The sequence below is a fragment of the Bos mutus genome, chromosome X, assembly GCF_027580195.1.
Source record: "Bos mutus isolate GX-2022 chromosome X, NWIPB_WYAK_1.1, whole genome shotgun sequence".
NCBI lineage: Eukaryota > Metazoa > Chordata > Mammalia > Artiodactyla > Bovidae > Bos > Bos mutus.
The window spans coordinates 115305518-115323022 of record NC_091646.1 but is presented as its reverse complement, the minus strand read 5'-3'; the positions used below and the strand labels follow the sequence as shown (position 1 = coordinate 115323022).

Sequence of the window (17505 nt, the reverse complement as noted above, 5' to 3'; positions counted from 1 at the left end):
GCAGATGGCACAGTAATTTTTTTATTGGAGTGTAGTTATTTACAATGTTGCATTAATTTCTACTGTACCACAGTGATTTTTCTAAGGAAGCATTGATTTGTTTTTATGACACAGAAAACTTTGTGGGCTGTTTATTTTCAGGTCATCTGTGAACAGCAAACATTCCTTTTTTTAGTTAGTTAAGTTAGTTAACTTCTTCTGTAAATCAAAAACTGCTGTGCTTTCTGCAGACATTTTCTCCCTGGTTTTCCAAATTACCCTTTCTACCATGTAGAAAAATCTTTCTGTGGACGTCGTTTTGGTCCTTTGCTTTTTGAAATGTGTGTAAAACTCAGCCATAATCGAATATTGGATTCTATCAGCAAGCATCAAATAGAATCCAATGAATTGAGAGTAATACAAAAAAATTGACTGGGATGTGACTGACTGAGCATGATTTCACCCAGTTTTATGCATTTCACAGTTTATATTGTTCTCAGCTTTTGATTTTGAAAATGGTTAAGATATAATCACTTTGACCAAAGTGGTGCTAAATCATTATTGATTTAAGAATCTCTGGCCATGAACAATCAACGTGGACTTGAGTTTTTGTAGCTGTTGTTAGGACGTGCATTTTCAGTAAGGGTGATATCGCCCCCAACAGGGGAAAATTGCCCTTGGGGATGAAAACGTCTTACTCTTTTGTATAAAGCACAGATGTACATACAGTAGAGAAAGAGATACGCTGTATTTCTGGGAAGATTGACCTCTGTGTTAGAGGTAGAGAGCCACCTTGCCAGCAAGCAACACCTTTCCAACTTTCCAAATTCCAAACGGACACGAGAGGGATCACAGTCGTTCAGCTCCACTTCAGTGCCACCAGCCTGGAGTTGGGATCTCAGTGGCAGATTACAGGTAAACTGGAATCCCATTTTGAGCCTCAGGGACAGGAGGTGAAATGAGACTTGTTTGAAGCAAGTAAGGCTTTTCAGGCTGTTCAGCTGTTTTTAAGTCCATAAAACTCAGGACTCCTTTAGGTGTGTTTGGTTTATGGAGGTTCCTACCCACCTCCAGGCCCCACATGGGGTTTTAAAATATTTTCATTTCACTTTGAAACTTCAGTTGCCTCGGTATAAGAGGAGACTGAATAGTTGGAAAGAAGTCATATCCTTTAGGTTGTTCAGCTCTTTTAAACAGCAAAGACACAATTCTTCAGTTGTCCTGGGCACAGTGAGGTTTTAAATGTATCAGGGACTTCCCCGGTGGTCCAGTGGTTAGGACTCAGTGCTGTCACTGCCAAGGGCCCAAGTTCAATTCCTGGTCAGGGAACTAAGATCCCATAAGCCATGTGACATGGCCAAAAAAAGTTTCAGATTTACTGCCAGAAGTTTTATTAATTGTATTAAACAGTTTATTTAATAGGGCACTAGAAGAAAGCAGTTGAATTTGAATGTGATAGAAAATACGTCTTTACACAGGGAACATGCAGTGTTATATGCTTAGTGATACCATTAGCAGTTTTTTTCATATATATCCAGATTGCCTTCAAAAAGGGAAGCTCTGTATAGTGAGCTTTGATCCACCCAACACCTAGCTCAATTAAATCTTTCTGATGTGAAGAAAAGACGTGCATACAGTTGCACAGATGTGAGTGGGTGGTGAAGGCTCAGGAGGTACATTGTACTGGTTATTATACTTTTTCTTTCCCCGCATAGTTTTTTCTTAAGAGACAAATCCAAGAAGAAATATGTTTCTTAATGTTCTTCTTGTTTAAATCAAAATTTACCATGAAAGCATATTCAGGGTGGTAATGGTTTGGACACTGGAATATGAATGTATTTTGTGCTTGTTGAGATAAAACTATTTTATTTATTATAAGATGTGTCCAGGGTCCTCCTTGGTGGCCGGTCCCTGAGTGTGATCTCTAACCTTCCTCTCTGCCGACTACCTCTTTTTCTGAAAGGTTGCCCTTCACCCAGTCTTCACTTTCTAGCCTTGAACATTCTGCTGTTTTTTCAGCTTAGACTAGCAGTGCCTGTAGTACAGTTATACGAGTCTGTATATATTCTTTTTCCTGCAATAACTGTGCAAACGGCTGCCAGCATCCCCGACAGTTGTGCTCACTGCCATTTGAGTATAATGCCTCCTGATTTCATTAGTCTTGCCACTTGTACTTAGCTGTTTGGGGTCAGCAGTGCCTGGAATTTGTGAACTGAGAAAAATCTGCTGGAAAGTCTCAAATCTACTGTTTAGGTGATAAGTTTTTCAATCTGAGCAGAATATGTTTTCTTCTAGAAATAAGATTAACCCAATCCCTCTTTCTGACTCACTAGTATAATCAGAGTAACCATGTAGATTTGGGATTTATTTCTGTCTGTTCTCTCCAGCTTTTATATATGTTGGGGTAGTCATGTACAGTTGCATAGGGCGTGCAGTGCACAACTCTAGGACCCTCCATCCACCTGGTCTCATATCTGTATATGGTAACTTTGGGTACAGTATTGTACACTCTGGGCTTTTGATTAATAAATATCTGCAACCTCACTGTCCTGTCATTTGCATCCATCTTCTGGCCAGTACTATTTCTAGTATATTTGATAAGCATTTCTTGTCACCAGGAATCTTGGCACCCCCTTAAGTCACTAAGGGAAGCCATCTGCCATAAATCTTTTCAAAGTCACCGAGGCAGACATTCCGATAGAAGTGACAAAGGGTTCATTCCGGGTCCTGGTAGGTTTGGCTAACTCTTTTCTGATAAAATTGGTTTCCTTCTCCCCTGTGCTACCTTCCAGCCCCCTCTTTCATAACCTCACTGGCAGGAGAATATTGTTGAGTGGTAGAGTCATTCAGACTGCCTAAGACGGGAACAAGTCCAAGACCCACAGGAATGTAGGGCACCTCTAACTTCCATGAGAAGCCACATGGCTCGCAAATTTATAACCTTGTGTCACTTGTCTTCCCCTGAAATCATCTCTAGAGGTGATTGAATAACAAAGACTGAGGTGCACCTTCCATATTTAACTCCAGGAAGCAGACTGGCCCTCATTGGCCTCCGTAGGTTATGCGCAAGGAAGTCCTTTGACTTTGCTGCTAGTCAGATGGCCTGGTGAGCTCATGTCCGGTTTCCTCTCAGGCATAGTCCTTGGCACAAAGGACATTTGAAATGTTTTCCGTTAATTTCTTCATTTATGACCATATAGGTAAATGTATTGAATTACATGCTTCTGTACACAGAGGTCTTCTCTCCTAGTCAGTCACTTTTAACTGGTGGGGAAAACTTTATAGCACTTGAGCCTGTTATTGCTATTCAGGATATAGTAGAACCCCCTGTATCTTACAGTGTGAATATAGTACTTCCATGTATGACTTAGGTTTTTATTTTAAAAAATCTGATTGGACTCTGTGGGAGAGGGAGAGGGTGGGATGATTTGGGAGAATGGCATTGAAACATGTATAATATCATATATGAAATGAGTCGCCAGTCCAGGTTCGATGCACGATACTGGATGCTTGGGGCTGGTGCACTGGGACGACCCAGAGGGGTGGTATGGAGAGGGAGGAGGGAGGAAGGTTCAGGATGGGGAACACAGGTATACCTGTGGTGGATTCATGTTGATAGATGGCAAAACCAATACAATATTGTAAAGTTAAAAAATAAAAAATAATTAAAAGATAAAAAAATTTAAAAATCTGATTTGGACTTGTGGATTAACATTTAGTATAGACCCTTAAAAGCTCTAGAAAAAAATCACATGAAAGCTGTGTGTTGAGCGAATTTGATTAAGGAACCACTCTTGGGACAAGCTTATAAAGACAGTTTGTGGATGAAAATGTAGTATTTGGACACGTGCGTGCTTCCTTGTAGAGTGTAACGTAGGGTGCTCTGGAACTCCCAGGCACATTTTTGTAACCACAGTGGCCCGGAGGTGCTCGAGAAAGGGGGACACAGGTGACAGTAACATTGCTTCTGGGCACATTTCTAAGCTCAGCTCTTTCCTACCACTTGAGATTAGTAGAGATGGTGGGGAACTATCCACAGTTGGGAATATGATTGAGATGAGGTGAGATGAGACATTTGTTCTTTGGCTGCTTTTATGGTGAGAAGTCCTTTTTTCTCCCTCCTTTACCACTGGTTCTGGTACTAATTAGTTTCTGGTAGAAACTAATAGTTTTTACCAATATACTAACATGTTATAAAGCAAAGATACTCTGAGGGCCCACTGCATCCTAAGTTTGTCTTGACAGGTGGTGATGTTCTATTCCCAAAGGCTCTCCCTTGCCTCTCCTTCGAACTTTCCAGTATTTGACAATTGATTTGTTTATTTATTGAGCATCTACTATGTCGAATGCAGCAGGAAATAAGGCAGTGTTTCAGCTCTCGTGGAACTTACATTCCAAGTGTGGTAGGTGGAGGCAGGCAACATGCACGCCTGGAGCATGTCAGGGGTGAAGAGTGCCATGAAGAAGATCAACAAGGGGACAGACACAGAGGGATGGGTCGGCGGAGACTTCTCTGATTTCTTTTCATGTGTGTGGACCTCTGGAGGAAGTGAGGGGGCAGTGGTTGTGATGAGGGAAGGGCGTGGTCTTGTGTGTTTAGGTATTAGCCAGGGGCCAGTGTGGCTGGAGTAGAGAGTGGAGGCCAGAACCGCAGCTTCTGAGGTTGGAGAAATAGCCTGGGCATATCACATAGAAAGGATGAGATGGTTGGATAGCCTTACCGACTCAAATGGACATGAGTTTGAACAAGCTCCAGGAGATGGGAAGGGAAGCCTGCTGTGCTGCATCCATGGGGTTGCGAAGAGTCAGACGTGACTTAGTGACTGGACAACAACAACAATCACCTAGAGTGTGGCTGTGTTTCAGTAAAACTTCACGGACACTGAAATTTGAATCGTGTATCATTTCCATGCATCACGAAATAGTCTTCTCATTTGTAGTCTTCTCCTAAAATGATAGGAAGGAATTCTTAGCTCACAGACCATACAAAAAGAGACGGCAGGCTGGATTTGGCCCACAGGTCATAGTTGGCAAAACCTGATCTGTGTCTATTTTATCTTCTTCATAGACTGTATCGGACCTGACATTTTTTATTTGCTTGTGTATAGGGTAGGACACATCACTTCTGGTCACAACCTCTTTGACCCCCTGCCCCATCTAACCACCAGGGGCCAGAAAGTGCAAGCCTTCCCTGTGCTCAGAAGGTAGAAAGCTGGAACTCCTTAGTTATTAGTATTCATGACTAACCCACACAACTCTGGTCAGTTCTAAGTGTTTCTGAACATACCACTGAGATGGGAGGTGACTGGGGTTGGACACTGGGGTAGAATCATGGAAGGAAGTAAGACACTTGGGTTTCTTTATGCTGCTCAGGAGGCTCCTTTTTCCTGGAAAAGGCAAGCTGTACATTTAGTTCAGTGAACATTTGTGGAATGTCCACCGTGTGCCAGGCACATGACTGGAAATGACATTTTTATAAAATAAAGATGTCTCAGTTATTTGCATGTCTTACCAGCAGCCAAGGAGCTCAACTTGGCCTGTGAGAAGGATAATTTTAGTGCCTGAAACCTTAGGTAATAATGAAAGTTTTAATGAGTCTCTTTCTGTCATTCATTGTCATCTAAATAATTATACCACTCCTATCTTTGAGAAAAGTATTGCTTTCCTAAAATCTAGGTTTGCCTGAAATTATTTCTGGAGAAAAAATGACATGTCGAATATTGCGATGGCAGAGATTTTGTTACTTATGGTTCCATTCTGGAGGGAGTTGGCAAGAATGTGATTTTGATTGAAGGAATTCCCTGAGTTCATCTGTATAAGAGACCCTCTGAAAAGAACTGTTCATAACTTGCTTCATAACTGTCCTGTCACAGCAAGACTAGAGATCACTGGGCATCTCAGACAATGCAGAGGTTGTAGGTGAGGAAGAGGAAAGCTGTGGATGCTGACATGGGACCACTGCATCTTTAGGAGAAAGATGAAAATTAAGCATCCTGGGCTGACTGCCAGTTGCATGGCAAAGGGCTGCCTAATAAAAAGGAGGAGAGGTTTGGCATAAAGATCCTCTGTCCACCCAGCAGATTATGTTTTACTTAGGCTGACATACAGCTGTAGAAGTCACAATAATGCAATGTGACAATCCAGTCCAAATTTCAATGGTTTAAAACATTGATAACCCGCATTACTGTGGCTGAGCTGGGAGTCAGGATCAAGGCAGAAACCACAGGTCGAGTATGGGTCTGCCCCACGTAACTCTCATCTGCCTGGATAAGTGGGCCAGAAGGGACACATACTTGCTGTGATGGCAGAAGTGTAGGAGAGCTATGTAGTCACAAATGCATTTCAACACTCTGCCTGCATCATGTCTTATAACATCCCATTGGTCGAAGCAGGTCACGTGGCCCAACGTCAGTGGGGCTGAGAAACATACTTGTCTCTTGGAGGAGACAGGTGGAGGCAGTGAAATTGTTTTTAACAATAACCTAATTACCATAAAGGCTTCACATTGTTTCCTTAGATGTTGGGCCCTTCATCTTTGAGATCAGTGATAAAGAGACTGTAACAGATCTCCCCAGGGATATATTCTCCTGGGGTTATTCAGAGCATCCTTTTAGAGTTTTGCCACTCAAGCCCATCCCACACTAATTTTCCCCCACATGTCCTAAGCATAGATGCATCCAGTCGGAGCAGAGATATTAGCATGGAGCATGAATTTAAAACATGTAAAGGGAAGCATATGCCCTTCCCTGCATGCTAGACAATTTGGCTGGGGAGAAACCGTCCTGCAGTACTCATCAAATTGGAGAATGTAGAGGTCCCAGACACCTTAGCCATCTAGTATCCCCTTAAAATACCCAGACAGCTATGCACACACACTCGCACAAATGTACACATGTACACATTTATACTTTCTGTGAGTCTGTAGTTCTTTCCTTAGTCTAAGTTTAATTAAACACCCTGGTTTCTCACATTTATACATTTAAATATAGAACTGCATGAGTCAAAGAACCACCAGTAGCGTGAGGCCCCACCAAAGGGCCGTGTTTCTAGATTTCAGAGCAACAGGACCAGGCCTTCAGCTGGCTCCGTCTACATCATTATGAGCAAATGTGCATTCTCCTCCCTGCCCTCAGTTGGCATGGCCCACACTATTAGGTGTCATCTGTAGTGGGGAAGGCTGGACTCTAATGACAAAGCACAAAGGTTTAAGAAGTGGGTGGTTTTTCCTTCACTCATCTGTAAAGACCTATGTAAGACTGGGTACTTGAAAATTGGCATTTCATCTGAAAATACATCCCAGAAATATTTAAAACAGATATTTACCCTGCAAAAGCTTTTCTCTTTTAAATTTTTATTTACTATGGTTGGAGTGGCCCTATCTTGCTCTTTTCAAACTCAACTCGAGTTGCTCAGGGAAATCAAGGCCCATGAAACACCTCTGAATCCCAACACAGGACCAGATGCCCCACCCCTGAGAAAGGAAGGAAAGGCAGTGAATGTTAGCACGTGCCTCCTCTGCATCTGAACCTTTCCTACTTATGGCCCTCGGTAATCTCCACATCGGCGATATCAGGAGCTTTGCATTCTGAAATGAGGAAACCATGACTTAAGGAAATTCAATAATTCACCCTCAGTCAAATAGCTAAAAAGGAGCAGTGCCTGGATTCAAACCCAGCTTACTTTATGTTTTTAAAGTTATTCTATGGCAAAGATTATCGTTTTTCCCATTTGATGTGCTGTTCTGTGAATTTTAACACAGAGATTTCTGTGACCACCACCATAATCAAGATACAGAAAAAATTCCTTTATGCTACTCTTCAATCTATGCCTCAATCAGCAATGCTGCAGAAGCTGAATTCAAATGGCTCTGTGAAGACCCACAAGACCTTCTAGAACCAACACCAAAAAAGATGACCTTTTCATCATAGGGGACTGGAATGCAAAAGTAGGGAGTCAAGAGATACCTGGAGTAAAGGCAAGTTTGGCCTTGGAGTACAAAATCAAGCAAGGCAAAGGCTAATAGAGTTTTGCCAAGAGAACACACTTGTCATAGCAAACACCCTCTTCCAACAACACAAGAGATGACTCTACACATGGACATCACCAGGTGATCAACAATGAAATGAGACTGATTATATTCTTTGCAGCCAAAGATGGAGAAGCTCTACACAGTCAGCAAAAATAAGACCGGGAGCTGACTGTGGCTCAGATCATCAGCTCCTTATTGCAAAATTCAGGCTTAAACTGAATAAAGTATGGAAAACCACTGGCCATTCAGGTATGACCTAAATCAAATCCCTTATGATTATACAGTGGGGGTGATGAATAGATTCAAGGGATTAGATCTGATAGACAGAATGCCTGAAGAACTATGAATGGAAGTTCATAATATTGTACAGGAGGCAAGTGACCAAAACCATCCCAAAGAAAAAGAAATGCAAGGTGGCAAAGTGGCTGTCTGAGGAGGCTTTACACATAGCTGAGAAAAGAACAGAAACAAAAGGCAAAGGAGAAAGGGAAATATATACGCAACTGAATGCAGAGTTCCAGAGAATAGCAAGGAAAGATAAGAAAGCCTGCTTAAGTGAACAGTGCAAAGAAATAGAGGAAGACAATATAATGGGGAAGACTAGAGATCTCTTCAAGAAAATTGGAGATACCAAGGGAACATTTCATGCAAAGATGGACTCAATAAAGGACAGAAATGGCAAGGATCTAACAGAAGCAGAAGAGATTAAGAAGAGGTGGCAAGAATACACAGCAGAACTATACAAAAAAGATCTTAACCTGGATAACCAAGATGGTGTGGTCACTCACCTAGAGGCAGACATCCTGGAGTGTGAAATCAAGTGGGTCATAGGAAGCATAACTACAAACAAGCTAGTGGAGGTGATGGAATTCCAGCTAAGCTATTTGAAATCCTAAGATCAGATCAGATCAGATCAGTCACTCAGTCATGTCCGACTCTTTGCAACCCCATGAATCGCAGCACGCCAGGCCTCCCTGTCCATCACCAACTCCCGGAGTTCACTCAGACTCACGTCCATCAAGTCAGTGATGCCATCCAGCCATCTCATCCTCTGTCGTCCCCTTCTCTTCCTGCCCCCAATCCCTCCCAGCATCAGAGACTTTTTCAATGAGTCAACTCTTCACATGAGGTGGCCAAAGTACTGGAGTTTCAGCTTTAGCATCATTCCTTCCAAAGAAATCCCAGGGCTGATCTCTTTCAGAATGGACTGGTTGGATCTCCTTGCAGTCCAAGGGACTCTCAAGAGTCTTCTCCAACACCACAGTTCAAAAGCATCAATTCTTCGGCACTCAGCCTTCTTCACAGTCCAACTCTCACATCCATACATGACCACAGGAAAAACCATAGCCTTGACTAGACGAACCTTTGTTGGCAAAGTAAGGTCTCTGCTTTTGAATATGCTATCTAGGTTGGTCATAACTTTCCTTCCAAGGAGTAAGCGTCTTTTAATTTCATGGCTGTAGTCACCATCTGCAGTGATTTTGGGGCCCAGAAAAATAAAGTCTGACACTGTTTCCACTGTTTCCCCATCTATTTCCCATGAAGTGATGGGACCGGATGCCATGATCTTCGTTTTCTGAATGTTGAGCTTTAAGCCAACTTTTTCACTCTCCACTTTCACTTTCATCAAGAGGCTTTTTAGTTCCTCTTTACTTTCTGCCATAAGGGTGGTGTCATCTGCATATCTGAGGTTATTGATATTTCTCCTGGCAGTCTTGATTCCAGTTTGTGTTTCTTCCAGCCCAGCGTTTCTCATGATGTACTCTGCATATAAGCTAAATAAACAGGGTGACAATATACAGCCTTGACGAACTCCTTTTCCTATTTGGAACCAGTCTGTTGTTCCATGTCCAGTTCTAATTGTTACTTCCTGCCCTGCGTACAGGTTTCTCAAGAGGCAGGTCAGGTGGTCTGATATTCCCATCTCTTTCAGAATTTTCCACAGTTTATTGTGATCCATACCGTCAAAGGCTTTGGCATAGTCAATAAAGCAGAAATAGATGTTTTTCTGGAACTCTCTTGCTTTTTTGATGATCCAGCTGATGTTGGCAATTTGATCTCTGGTTCCTCTGCCTTTTCTAAAATCAGCTTGAACATCTGGAAGTTTACGGTTCACATATTGCTGAAGCCTGGCTTGGAGAATTTTAAGTATTACTTTACTAGCGTGTGAGATGAGTGCAATTGTGCGGTAGTTTGAGCATTCTTTGGCATTGCCTTTCTTTGGGATTGGAATGAAAACTGACCTTTTCCAGTCCTGTGGCCACTGCTGAGTTTTCCAAATGTGCTGGCATATTGAGTGCAGCACTTTCACAGCATCGTCTTTCAGGATTTGAAATAACTCCACTGGAATTCCATCACCTCCACTAGCTTTGTTCGTAGTCATGCTTCCTAAGGCCCACCTGACTTCACATTCCAGGATGTCTGGCTCTAGGTCAGTGATCACACCATCATGATTATCAGGGTCGTGAAGATCTTTTTTGTACAGTTCTGTATATTCTTGCCACCTCTTCTTAATATCTTCTGCTTCTGTAATGTTCAAACTACCACATAATTGCAGTCATGTCACATGCTAGCAAAGTAATACTCAAAATTCCCCAAGCTAGGCTTCAACATTATGTGAAATGAGGACTTCCAGATGTCAAGCTGGATCTAGAAAAGGCAGAAGAACCAGAGATCAAATTGCCAACATCCGTTGGATCATAGAAAAAGCAAAGGAATTCCAGAAAACCATCTATTTCTGCTTTATTGACTGCATTAAAGCCTTTGACTATGTGTATCACAATAAACTGTGGAAAATTGGTAAAGAGATGGGATACCAGACCATCTTACCTGCCTCCTGAGAAACCTGTATGCAGGTCAAGACACAACAGTTAGAACTGGACATGGAACAATGGAGTGGTTCAAAATTTGGAAAGGAGTATGTCAAGGCTATATATTGTCACCCTGCTTATTTAACTTTTATGCAGAGTATATCATGCTAAATTCCAGGCTGAGTGAATCACAAGCTGGATCAAGATTTCTGGGAGAAATATCAACAACTTCAGATGTGCGGATGATACCACTCAAATGGCAGAAAGAGAAGAGGAACTAAAGAGCCTCTTGATGATGGTGAAAGAGGAGAGTGAAAAAGCTGGCTTAGAACTCAACATTCAAAAAACTAACATCATGGCATGCAGTCCCATCACTTCATGTCAAATAGATGGGGAAAAGTGGAAACAGTGACAGATTTTATTTTCTTGGGCTCCAAAATCACTCTGGATGGTGACTGAAGCCACGAAATTAAGAGATGCTTGGTCCTTGGAAGGAAAGCTATGATGAACCTAGACAGCATATTAAATACCAGAAACATCGCTTTGCCTACAGATGTCTGTATAGTCAAAGTTCTTGGTTTTTCCAGTAGTCATGTATGGATGTGAGAGTTGGATCATAAAGAAGGCTAAGCACCAAAGAACTAATGCTTTTGAACTGTGGTGTTGGAGAAGACTCTTGAGAGTCTGTTGGACTACAAGGAGATCAAACCAGTCAATCCTAAAGGAAATCAACCCTGAATATTCATTGGAGGGACTGATGCTAAAGTTGAAGCTCCAGTACTTTGGCCATCTAATGCAAAGAGCCAACTCATTATGAAAAGACCCTGATGCTGGGGAAGATTGAAGGCAGGAGAAGAAGGGGACAACAGAGGATGAGATGGTTGGATGGCATCACTGACTTGATGGACGAGAGTTTGAGCAAATTCTGGGAGATAGTGAAGGACAGGGAATCCTGGCGTGTTGCAGTCCATGGGGTCGCAAAGAGTCGGACACAAGTTAGCAACTAAACAACAACAGCCCTTTCATAATCATACCCTCCTCCCAGTCTCTGGCAACCTCTGCTCTGTTCTCCATCACTATCATCCTGGATTTTTGAGAATGTTATTAATGGAATCATACCGTCAGTAACCTTGTGAGACTTGGTTCTTTCACCCCTAATGCCTTTGAAATCCATCCAAGTTGCTGTACATACCAGCCATTCATTCCTTTTTACGGCTAAGTCATATTCCGTGGGATGGGTGAAGCACAGTTTGCCTAAGCAACTGTTCACATACTGAATGACATCCTGGTTGTTTCCAAGTTTTTTAGCTCTTTCAAAGAAAGCTAGTATAAACATTCATGTCAAGGTTTTTGGGTGAATCTACATTCTTGCTTCTCAAGGGTAAATTCCCAGGAGTGGGACTGCTGGGTCATATGGCAAGTGTCTGTTGAACTTTGTAAGAAACTGCCAGCATGTTTTGCAGACTGCTCTACCACTCAAAGCCAATTTTAAGCCATTCTCATCCATTGCCCTCTCCTCTCCAGTCAGCCATCTGTCCAGACCACAGAGTGGTTTCCAGTATCAGGCAAAGCTTCCTTTTAGGAGATGCAATGTCCATTTGAGAGCTACAGGAGGCAAAGGCACACAACTTCAGTTTGGCCTCTGAGTCTAACATGGCTTGGGTGGGTTCCTTGACAGGCTGGGGGAGTGAGAAAAGGGAAGAGGTGTTGGGGAACAGTATCTGTGAACAGCTGGGAACATGATGGTGCAACTTGGACCCCAAACCAGAGAAAAGTTGGTGGTTTGGGCTAAGCCTTAAACATCAAGCTAAAGATGAAATGCTTTTCCAGTCAAACAGAAGTTTACTGAGAGGTGAAAGGAACATGGAATTATTTGTCTTACAACCGGATCCACCTCCCTAAACCCACTGCAAAGGGAAATAAATAGCTGATGGTGGTTCCCTGAACTCCAGAGACCGATAGGCAGAGGACTGGTTTCCCAGGCAACACTTGTAAATCCCGGAGCAAATCCAGGGAAAGTCACGTGAAATGTGTTCCCTCCACAGTGTACTCTGAAGCTTGTGGATCTTGTGGATCTTCCAAATATACAAATTCTCTCTACCTCACCCTGTATCACTAAACTTCCTGAAGACAAACTGCCAATACATTTTGACAAAATAGCATCATCAGTTTTGAAAAGGCTTAGAAACACAGACCCACAGTTCCTGAGAGATCCAGTGGGGAATATTGCAAAGCTGGTCTCCTTTCTCATACCTATAACAGGAGGATTCTTAAGAGCATGGGACCCAAGAACAACTTTTGGCAACAGTTGGGCTCTAACAGCTCAGAGCCAGGAATGGAACTCAGCCGTGTACTCCCAAGCCATGCCCCTTCCTTTTGGCAACGTATTTATATTCTAATTTTTATTTTCCTTCAAATAGTTTCTAGACTGCCATGTGGAAGGATTAGAATTTACTATTCTCTGGTAAATTCCAGTAAGTTAAAGCAATGCTGTGTCGTGCTAAGTTGTTTCAGTCGTGTCTGACTCTGCAACCCTATTGACTGTAGCCCACCAGGCTCCTCTGTTCATGGGATTCTCCAGGCCAGAATACTGGAGTGGGTAGCCATTCCATTGTCCAGAGGATCTTTCTGACCCAGGGATCCAACCTGTGTCTCTTAGGTCTCCTGGATTGGCAGGCGAGTTCTTTAAAACTAATGCCACCTGAGAATCCCTAAAGCAGTACCTGTTACTTTTAATTCTGTTCTAAAGATAGGTTGTTTTGGCTCCTTGGGAACTGTAGCAATTTTTTTCCCCTGTCATCTAGAATGGTCTCATACAAGACAGCTGATACCCTTGTTTTAGCCTGGAAAACAGTTTTGTTGGTCTTCCATCTTGAAAAATCATTCAGATTGGGAAGTGGGCCACAAACAATTCAGTGACTTGAGTTAAAAAAAAAAAGGCTTAGAAAATCCAGTTCAGCAAGATATTCAAACCAATGTTTGGAAGCCAAGGTATAACTCAAAGGAGTTTAAAGAATAAGACTATTTCTCAGCATACATCTACCATTTATCCCCTACTTGGTGAACTTGTACAGAGCTCAGGCACTCATGCAGGCCTTTAAACCAGCATGCACCATCCTCAAAATGAGTATTTCTCCTACAGATCTCTTGGGAAGATTTCTTAAAGAAACTTTATTTTGAAATAATTATAGAAAAGTTGCAAAGGTAACCTGGAGGATAGCCTGTGTATCTTTCACCCAGCTTCCTGTAAGACTAGCAACTGGTAGGGAAGTTTTTAAAAAATCCTCATGGCAAAGAGCTAACACCTATCCTACTCAAACTCTTCCAGGAAATTTCAGAGGAAGGTAAACTTCCAAATTCATTCTATGAGGCCACCATCACCCTAATACCAAAACCATACAAAGATGCCACAAAAAAGACAAATACAGGCCAATATCACTGATAAACATAGATGCAAAAATCCTTAACAAAATTCTAGCAAACGGAATCCAACAACATGTTAAAAAGATCATACATTATGACCAAGTGGGCTTTATCCCAGGGATGCCAGGATTCTTCAATATTCACAAATCAATCAATGTGATACACCACACTAACAAATTGAAAGATAAAAACCATATGATTATCTCAATAGATGCAGAGAAAGCCTTTGACAAAATTCAACATCCACTTATGATAAAAACCCTCCAGAAACCAGGAATAGAAGGAAAATACCTCAACATAATAAAAGCTATATATGACAAACCCACAGCAAACATTATCCTCAATGGTGAAAAACTGAAAGCATTTCCCCTAAAATCAGGAACAAAACAAGGGTGCCCACTCTCACCACTACTATTCAACATAGTTTTGGAAGTTTTAGCCACATCAATCAGAGAAGAAAAAAAAAAAGAAAGGAATCCAGATTGGAAAAGAAGAAGTAAAACTCTCACTGTTCACAGATGACATGATCCTCTACATAGAAAACCCTAAAGACTCCACCAGAAAATTACTAGAGCTGATCAAAGAATATAGTAAATTTTCAGGATATAAAATTAACATACAGAAATCCCTTGCATTCCTATACACTAACAATGAGAAAACAGAAAGAGAAATTAAGGAAACAATTCCATTCACCATTTCAATGAAAAGAATAAAATACTTAGGAATAAATATACCTAAAGAAACAAAAGACCTATGTATAGAAAACTATAAAACACTGATGAAAGAAATCAAAGATGACACAAATAGATGGAGAAATATACCATGTTCATGGATAAGAAGAATTAATATAGTGAAAATGAGTATACTACCCAAAGCAATCTATAGATTCAATGCAATCCCTATCAAGCTACCAACAGTATTTTTCAGAGAACTAGGACAAATAATTTCACAATCTGTATGGACATACCAAAAAACCTCAAATAGCCAAAGCAATCTTGAGAAAGAAGAATGGAACTGGAGGAATCAACCTGCCTGACTTCAGACTATACTACAAAGCTACAGTCATCAAGACAGTGTGGTACTGGCACAAAGACAGAAATATAGATCAATGGAATAAAATAGAAAGCCCAGAGATAAACCCATGCACCTATGGACACCTTATCTTTGACAAAGGAGGCAAGAATATACAATGGAGAAAAGGCAATCTCTTTAATAAGTGGTTCTGGAAAAACTGGTCAAGAATGAAAGAATGAGAAATGAATGAAACTAGAGCACTTTCTAACACCATACACAAAAATAAACTCAAAATGGACTAAAGATCTAAATGTAAGACCATAAACTATAAAACTCCTAGAGGAAAACATAGGCAAAACACTCTGACATAAATCACAGCAGGATCCTCTATGATCCACCTCCCAGAGTAATGGAAACAAAAGCAAAAATAAATGAATGGGACCTAATTAAACTTAAAAGCTTTTGCACAACGAAGGAAACTATAAGCAAGATGAAAAGACAGCCTTCAGAATGGGAGAAAATAATAGAAAACGAAGCAACTGACAAAGAATTAATCTCAAAAATATACAAGCAGCTCCTGCAGCTCAATTCCAGAAAAACAAATGACCCTATCAAAAAATAGGCCAAAGAACTAAACAGACACTTCTCCAAAGAAGACATACAGATGGCTAACAAACACATGAAAAGATGCTAAATATCACTCATTATCAGAGAAATGCAAATCAAAACCACAATGAGGTGCCATCTCATGTCAGTCAGAATGGCTGCTATCAAAAAGTCTACAAATAATAAATGCTGGGGAGGGTGTGGAGAAAAGGGAACCCTCTTACACTGTTGGTGGGAATGCAAAGTAGTACAGCCACTATGGAGAACAGTGTGGAGGTTCCTTAAAAAAACTGGAAATAGAACTGCCATATGACCCAGCAATCCCACTGCTGGGCATACACACTGAGGAAACCAGAATTGAAAGAGACGTGTGTACCTCAATGTTCCTTGCAGCACTGTTTAAAATAGCCAGGACATGGAGGCAATCTAGATGTCTATTGGCAGATGAATGGATAAGAAAGCTGTGGTACATATACACAATGGAATATTACTTAGCCATTAAAAAGAATGCATTTGAATCAGTTCTAATGAGGTGGATGAAACTGGAGCCTATTATACAGAGTGAAGTAAATCAGAAAGAAAAACATCAATACAGTATACTAACATATATATATGGAATTTAGAAAGATGGTAATGATGACCCTATATGCGAGACAGCAAAAAAGAGATACAGATGTAAAGAACAGTCTTTTGGACTCTGTGGTAGAAGGCAAGGGTGGGATGATTGAGAGAATAGCAATGAAACATATATATTATCAAATGTGAAACAGATTGCCAGCCCAGGTTTGATGCATGAGACATGGTGTCAGGGCTGGTGCACTGGAATGACCCTGAGGGATGGGATGGGGAGGTAGATGGGAGGGGGGTTCAGGATGGGGAACACATGTACATCCATAGCTGATTCATGTCAATGTATGGCAAAATCACTACAATATTGTAAAGTGATTAGCCTCCAGTTAAAATAAATAAATAAATTAAAAAAAAGTAATCCAAGAAGGGAGGTGACTCCACACTCTACGAATGTACTGGAATGTATGGCAAGTCAATAAAGCCTAGGCTGGACCAAAAAAATAAAAATAAAAAATCCTTATGGCAAAGCTTAACCCAGACCCATAAAATAAGAATTTCTGAAGATGGGATCCAAGCATCAGTGTTTTTCTGTGAGGTTTCTTCCCAGGCAGGTTCAAGGTGAAGCCAAGATTGGGCACCTGTGCTACAAACACTTCTCAAAGTGTGGCCAACCAACCAACCACAGGCACCTGGGCACTTGTTAGAAATGCACCATTCTAGGTCTGCCTCCAAACCTACTGCCTCAGAATCTGCATTCTGACAAGACTGCTGGTGACTGGTATGCACAGGAAGTTTTGAGAAGCATTGCTCTATACAAAAGATGAAACAGACCACACAAACATGGGCCTGATCACAATATTTGTCCAGTGTGTGTGTATTTATTACTCATAAATTTCTTCATCAGCTGTGCGTTAAGTACTTACATAAAAAGATGAACCTGACCACATATTCTGAATTCATGACTATGCTATATTTATTTTTCTCTTTCTGTCTTATTTCACTCTGTATAACAGGCCCTATGTTCATGAACCTCACTAGAATTGACTCAAGTTCGTTCTTTTTATGGCTGAGTAA

At 41.3% G+C, this 17505-nt stretch overlaps 1 protein-coding gene across 2 annotated transcripts in view; it reads left to right on the top strand.

Moving 5' to 3' along the window:
* VEGFD (vascular endothelial growth factor D) overlaps positions 1-17505 on the top strand; it is a 46316-nt gene that overhangs the window by 898 nt on the left and 27913 nt on the right. The gene's annotated exons all lie outside the window — the stretch shown is intronic.